Source organism: Puma concolor, chromosome B4, assembly GCF_028749965.1.
Source record: "Puma concolor isolate L17-30 chromosome B4, mPumCon1.1.hap2, whole genome shotgun sequence".
In the NCBI taxonomy this organism is placed as follows: domain Eukaryota; kingdom Metazoa; phylum Chordata; class Mammalia; order Carnivora; family Felidae; genus Puma; species Puma concolor.
Window position 1 is genome coordinate 134,352,898 of NC_141673.1, and position 7,490 is coordinate 134,360,387.

Below are 7,490 nucleotides of genomic sequence, written 5' to 3' on the forward strand. Positions count from 1 at the left end.
AACTGGCACAAACAATATCACATGGAAGTCTGAATCCACTCTCCTGATTCCTTCTGCTGCCTGTAGGATGTTTTCTGATTCTCAGCTTTGGAGCCATCCATTTTAAGTATATATACCTAGATAAGTACAGATATTACAACTTTTAGCCTAAGTCGCTGGTTCACAAAAGCTATCTACTTTCCCATTTTTTTAGTGTTAAGTGAATCCGAGACACTTATCTAAAGGGCTTATGTAGGTTATCTCATTTAATTCTCATAGCAACTGTGTGTGAGAGAGAGAGACTATTCTTTTTCCTACTTTACACATTAAGAAATTTGAGGGTTAGGGTGAATTTATCCAAAATGCAGAGCTAGCCAACAATGAAGCCAAAATCCAAACCCGACAATTGAACTCCAGATCCCTTCACTTCTTAACTGCTTAGCTGCATTTTTTAATTTCCCAAATCATCCAATTAAACAACCCACCTACCTACCTTGAATTTTATCTATGACAGTAACATAATGTTTGATTTAGGCCATGGTCTGGGTGATTGTTACAGTTTCCTTTGGTGTTGATTCCAAGTTCAAAGTTCCTTATTCGAGTGGCCTCGTTACTGATCAACAGAATACATGCTTATTAAAACAAATCATAGGCAGCAAGCCATGTTTGGGTGCAGTTAGGAGCTGTTACTTTGTGGTCTGAAGAAAAGTTGTATGTTTAAATCTGTGCAGGACCCAGCATATCTCCACTGAGGTGAGTATCACGTGTGTTGGGGGTAGAGAAATTGCAGAGTCCTGATACTGAAATGGACTATGATATGGGAGGATAGTTCTTATGCCAGGAATTACAACAGTTCTTTACTCATCGTAAAGACCCTTGAGGGATCTTAGCCACACACCCAACATTCTTCTCAACAATGAAGACATAAAAGAAACATGGCTGGGGGTGGGTGCTGAATTCAGTGGGGGCTCTCTCTCCAAGCGCAGGTGAAAAAAATAGAAGCTTAGCAGGGTTTGCGGAGTTTTCTCTGAGATAGGTCAGTGATGATGTTATGAAAACTCCCTCAAAAGTTCATGACCCGGGGCGCCTGGGTGGCACAGTCGGTTGGGCGTCTGACTTCAGCCAGGTCACGATCCCGCGGTCCGTGAGTTCGAGCCCCGCGTCGGGCTCTGGGCTGATGGCTCAGAGCCTGGAGCCTGTTTCCGATTCTGTGTCTCCCTCTCTCTCTGCCCCTCCCCCGTTCATGCTCTGTCTCTCTCTGTCCCAAAAATAAATAAACGTTGGAAAAACAACTTACCTAATCCTCCCATTAAAAAAAAAAAAAAAAAAAAAAAGTTCATGACCCACCTTCAATGTGATTTTTTTTTTTTGTTCCCTATGTCTTCCAAGATGCTCCAGTTTGAATGATATATTGTTTTTATAACCCTTATCTCATGACATATGGCTCCTTGAGAGCTCAGATGGCCAAACATTCAGAGTCAGGAAGTCCTGAATTTACCTTCCAACCTACCATCTTTGTTGCCTTAGGCAAGGTCCACCTAAGCTCTCAAAGGCTCACTTCCCCCATCTATAAAATGGGGATTATAGAAATTATTAACCTATAGTGTTCTTATGAGTATTAACTGAATTTGGTATGGAAAGTGCTTGATATACTCAATACATTTCAGCAATGATAATAATAATATTCATCATTCTTTTTGGTAGCCCCAGCACTTAGATCTTGCATAGCAAACTCTCAACAACTGTTTGCTAAATGAATGAATCCTATGATATAGGAGTAAACATTGTATTATTGTAGGTGTATATTAATTAAAAATGACAAAGTAATGGTGGAATATAAAAACAGAAACAATGCTCTCAACTCGCATCAAGATTCATCATTTTTGGAAAGCAATTACCTACAAAACATTACTCTGCAGTGCTTCTTGGCTTAATGCTTCCTTCAGTGTTTTCAGAAACTAAGGCCAAAACGTGAATGTTTAAGATGGTGGTAGCTCCAGCAATCTACAAGTCTCATGGTATCTATGGAAAGCTTAGAATGATCATTCCAATAAAATTATAAACCAATAATGAGGTCCTTGATTGATTTACTCTCACTCTGGTCAGAGAATTTTATCAAGAGCTTCTACAAAATAGCTTTGTTCTTTACCATTCCTCTTCTGACATAAATCAATGACTCACTTAAGCTAACTCCGTGTGTTGTATTGCTAATACACACATACACAGGTTGAACAAACCTGTTGGACATAAGACTAAAACCACATTGCATATATCTACTAAAACTGAGAATCAAATGACTACATAATTAAACAGCAAGAACCATGTTAATGTTAATGGTGCATCAAACATTTTTTTGATAAGAGAACCTTGTTTATATCTTGTTAAAAGAGTCATCTACATTGACTTAAAACTATTTGGACTTCCTTGACTGATTTTGACCTCAGAGTCTTTGAAATTCCTTATTTAGATGTGGACAAAGCACAACTAAAAAATTCAAAGAAAGCATCTTTTCCCCTCACCCCCAGGACAGCTGAATATTAGACTATTTCCAGCTGTGATGCTTATTGCAAAATTTTAAGGCAGTTTATTTTCTCAATCTTTGTGTAATTTGTCGCTCCAAAAATTAGGCTCCTTGTTAATCATCTCTGCACATTTTCTAGTTTTAAAAAATATACTGTTTTTACACTCTGTCTCCCATAATTGCATCTGGTGTTGTGAGTCCCCTAATATGCCATTAATATGTCACCATGGTATGGCCTTCATTAGGGTTAGGAGTATGTACTAACTTACTCTGATGATCAGAAAACTGAAACACAGCTTCTTCCAACATATAACAATTTCAGCATTTGAAGATGAGTACTTTTACAAAGCTGAATTCCCTCAAATTAGATGACAAAAATTATGCACTGGCAACACTGATGAAAGTATTTTTGTTGTATATGTTGATTTACTGTGATTCCAGTTTATAAGAAAGATATCTTTTATACTGTCATAATTAAAGTCTCAATAGAAGATGAGACTATCACAGACACTTAGATTTTAATTTTTACTCTGTTGGAAAGATCATGTCACACTATTCACTTCTTTGTTTTCAGTTACAATAATGCATGGAAATACCACAAGGTTCCCTCTTATCCACGTCTTTTCAATTTTTCCATGAAAGGCTTATTTAGTGATGATTAAGGTCTTGGAAGACAGATTGTTTACAGAGTAGAGGCAGTATTGCCAAATATAGGCTGTGGTGCTTTGCATCTTATGAATTTAACGATGAGCTGCTCAACCAAGAAGGAGGAATTTCATTTACGAAAGGCCATCTGCATTTCAGGTCTCTTAACTGAGCCAATCCTTCTTCCCCACCCTCTGAGGAAATGACATCTTCACACAGAGGTTAGTTCTTGGCTAACAAGGTCATCGAATAATGAGGCTTGACTAGATTTTCTTGTAATTAAATAATAAACGCAAAATAACTGTGGGTCCTCATCAGCTGATCAAGAGGGATATATGGTTTCAGAGGTATCAGTTTCAAGACTGGGTTAGGAGCTAATTTCTCTGAAGTGTTGATTTGGTTCTTTTCTCTTGTAAGAATGTATAGAATGATAACCCAGCTGTGCCCTAACCATATGTTCAGATTCACACAAAAGTCAAATCAGCTTTCTTTTTCCAAATTACTTCCTCCCTTGATGTATGGACCTTATTTATAACCTCCCTTTGTGCAGCCATAACACTATCACATAGGGCTTAGTTTCTGAAAACCATAGCAATTGCCTGAAAATTGATTTGATGTCTTTTGCCCATCCCTCCCTTCGGTCCCTGAAGACATTTTAATATGAGCCATGACATTATGATGGATGAAATCTGGCATTTTACTGTAGCAAGGCTACTCCCATGTGGAAAATAACAGCTTGTTCAAAAGCTGGTCTTCCAGCCAGATTTAGGATATACAGTAAGACACATTTCCAATCTTCCCCCTTTTCTTTCCTTTCAAAATATCCTTCCCAAACTTCTTTGTGTTAACAAATTCTCCAGGTGCGACAGGTTGAGGCTGGTATGACATAATGCGAGTGATATATGTCACCAAGAGACAGGGTTAAATGTGAGTAGGAAACAATCTATATGTTTGAACATAGAATAATTTTCCAATACAAATTCTACTCTGCAAAAATACCAAATTTCTGCTTTGTTAAATAATTACACCTTTTAATGATATATTGTAAGGCTGAAACTCTAATGCCAGTAGAACAGATTGAAAAAAAAATTCATGAGCTTATTCTTTCATAAACCATATGTTCTTATTTATACATTACAATCTATATTTTTTTAACTTTCACATTAATTACCACAGTCAAATTTTTCAAGGATAATGAATACAACTGTGTTCACAAATCTCCTAATCAAAAGGAGGGGGGGAGCTATTTAAGATGCCAGCAGTGTGTGCAATTCCTACTCCTTATATTTAATAATAGGTCTATCTTGGACCTTGGAGTTTTAAATATACAGGGTTGTAGGACATCTCAGGAGATGATTAGCTGCAACCAGGTTTCTATTTACTCTCGGTGTTCTGTACAGACCCAAAGCCCCTACTAAAATGCAATGGTTGTCATAAAGAAATTGTGGAAATGTATTGGATGTAAAGCATTAGTATCCGAATACATGAAACTAGTGTTTATGTTCTTCACTAATAGAATTCAATACTTACCTGAAGGCCTGCAGCTAGCAGTCGATGTTGCAGTTGAGAAAGAAGCATGGCTTGGGGTGGGTGCTGAATTCAGGGGGCTCACTCCCCAAGTGCTGCCCCGATGAGCTCAGTCCCGCTTTATCTCTGCTCTCAGGCCCCCACACCCTTTCATGTTTAAGACAAGGTAATCATTGTTAATAAACAGATGACCCAGTGAATTATGTAGCCATACTCATCATTTTAATATTCACGGGACAGTGAACTTAAAATCTAGTTCATGACACTGACATTTTGTATCGGTCCAGTTTACTTTTGTGCATTAATTTGACTTAATTTACTTTCCAGTTTCACTTTTATTTTGTTCACTTTTTGCAGCTACCTCCTTCAAATTCCTTTGACAACCTGAGAATGTCTTGCAGCTGAACGTAATATTAATTACATTTCAAAGCAAACCTTTATTCATTTGGGGACAATCTGTGAAACAGAAATCTGTGACTGAAGCTGCTGCCAAGCCAATTACTGCAGAATAACTCAAATATGCCTCGACAGATTGCATTTTTCCTATTGTTAGATTGTTTATTCCGTAGATCAAAAGTCTACATTTGCTTTAATTAAAATGAACTAACTCACATAGTTAAATATATCATCCGTTCCTTGGAACCATATATGGGTTTATGTATAGACAAAGTGCACTAATAAAAGTCTCTGGATTTTTTTTTAACTGTGTAATTCTGTTTCTTTTTTTCTAGATGTTTCCAGGCTTTCTTTATGTCAAAGCATCCTTTGTATGAACAAGCCAAAGAAGAAAGAACTAATCAGCACTGAAGACCAGAGAGCAAGGAAATTATTCAGCGCTCAAAGAAATTCACCCTAGGCACACATCAAATTGCATCTCACATGCAGAAGAGATTGGTGAACTCCGATAGGTTCAGGATAAGCACCTGACGTTCAGATGCTTATATCTGAACTTTATCTGAATGATCCAGATTTCTTAGTTACAGAATACAAGGCTGGGAATTGCTATTATTATTGTTGTTGTTATTATTATTGTTATTACTTTCTAAAGCTCACAAAGCACTGTTATATGAAGTTTAGAAATGCCCCTGTTTAGGATGAAATAACATCAATATATTACTCTAGGAAAGAATACATTTTTAAATTTTAACAGTTATGAGATATATATATTTAAAACCTTTCATAGACTGTCACAGCATTTTTGTGTTTTTGCAATTCTGCCATTCAGAAGTAAAAAGGTGGCTTCATAGTCCCAAATATCACTATCTTTTCATTTTTTTCTAAGACTATATTTAGATTTATATATATATATATAAAGGAGCACATTTAAAGCCCATAAAGGATCTGTAAAATAAAATTACTATCAGCTGAAAGGCCCTCTTTGCCTTCAACAATATCTGACAAACCACTTCTCTTTTCCTTCAGGAGGTTTTGGTAACACTTAAGGAGAAATCTGAGCAGTTCACTTTGGCAGGGGAAAGAAACTCAATGGCACAGGCTCTGTGAAGTTTGAGCTTTAAACAAGTGTGGCACCAGCCAGGGAAAGAACAATGGAGAGTGAGTGAACAACACAAACTGGGCTAGAAAAATGTAGCCTCAGTTCTTTTCTTCTCCCTTGCAGGAACCCCGACTCAAAGTCAGGTCCTGTTTGCTGGTACAGTGGGTGAGAAGGGAAAGTGGTTTCAAACACACAGTGCCCTGGGCTCTCAGCACTGCTGATCAAAATGGTCTCTGAGCTCCTTGGCTTCGGTGGATTTCAATAATCTGCATCCATGGGCTACCCTGTTCCCCTTCTATTTCTGTAGACGTGACAAAGTCACTGGTCAATAGGTTGGCTTTCTATCGCATGGTTCTGTTCTGGGCTTTTTTTTTCCTCCTGGCACCACATCAGACTCATGAATTTTCTGTATTCCCATTTTCAGCAGATGATGTGAGTTGCCCTCAAACAGAAATGGTTGATTCATCTTTCTCTCCCTGTCTTCTCTGACATAAGGGAGAAGACCAGTTCAGGCTGCCACAATGAAATACCATAGACTGGGTGGCTTCAACAACCAAAGTGTACTCCTCACAGGTCTGGAGGCTGGGAAGTCCAAGATCAAGGAGCCAGCATGGTTGAGTCTGGTGAGAACTCTCTTCTTGGCATGCAGTCAGCCACTTTCTTGGTGTGTCCTCACATGGCAGAGAGAAAGCCAGCTGTGGTGGTGGTTGTTGTTCCTCCTCCTCCTCCTCCTCCTCCTCCTCCTCCTCCTCCTCCCCCTCCCTCTCCTTCTCCTTCTTCTTCTTCTAAGGCATCTAATTCCATCATGGAAGCCTCACTCTCATGACTTCACTCCCTGAAGGCCTCAATTCCATACTTTGGGGAAGTGCTTTGACACACGAATTTGGTGCCAGGGCTCTAACACTCAGGCAATAACAAGAGCTACTTTGTTCTGCTCCCTTTTGACCCCTCTCCTAGAGCGACCTCACAGGGAATTTGCATACTTCACTTCTGACACTAGCCACATGTATCTGCTGGAGCTGCACCCCACTCTTTCTCTTTGCACCTACAAAATTGGAAGTAACACACTCGGATGTTTGAAATCTGAAACTCAGGTCTAAGTATTTCTGACCACAGGCATCGACAAAACTCTGATGTGTGTGTTTCTGGTGATTAATGAACCAAAGGTGATATTCAACAATACTGAATAGAATTCCAAGAATAATTCTTCTTTTTGGCAGAAGAAATGATCGAACTATCAGCCAACTTGGAAATATGACAGTATTTTAAAAATAATAATCCCTATCCTATACAGATTGCTAAAGAATGTGAAACGTGTTTGGC

At 38.5% G+C, this 7,490-nt stretch overlaps 1 long non-coding RNA gene across 2 annotated transcripts; it reads left to right on the plus strand.

The window, feature by feature from the left end:
• Positions 1 to 595: 595 nt before the first annotated feature.
• LOC147579531 (uncharacterized) lies at positions 596 to 7,265 on the plus strand. Of its 2 annotated transcripts, XR_015254052.1 has the most exons (6): positions 596 to 732; positions 3,305 to 3,366; positions 4,006 to 4,072; positions 5,404 to 6,499; positions 6,663 to 6,790; positions 7,125 to 7,263. It is a non-coding gene; the product is annotated as an uncharacterized LOC147579531 (long non-coding RNA). The 2 variants fall into 2 exon arrangements; XR_015254051.1 differs by having other exon boundaries at positions 5,404 to 6,790; positions 7,125 to 7,265.
• The last annotated feature ends 225 nt before the right edge of the window (positions 7,266 to 7,490 follow it).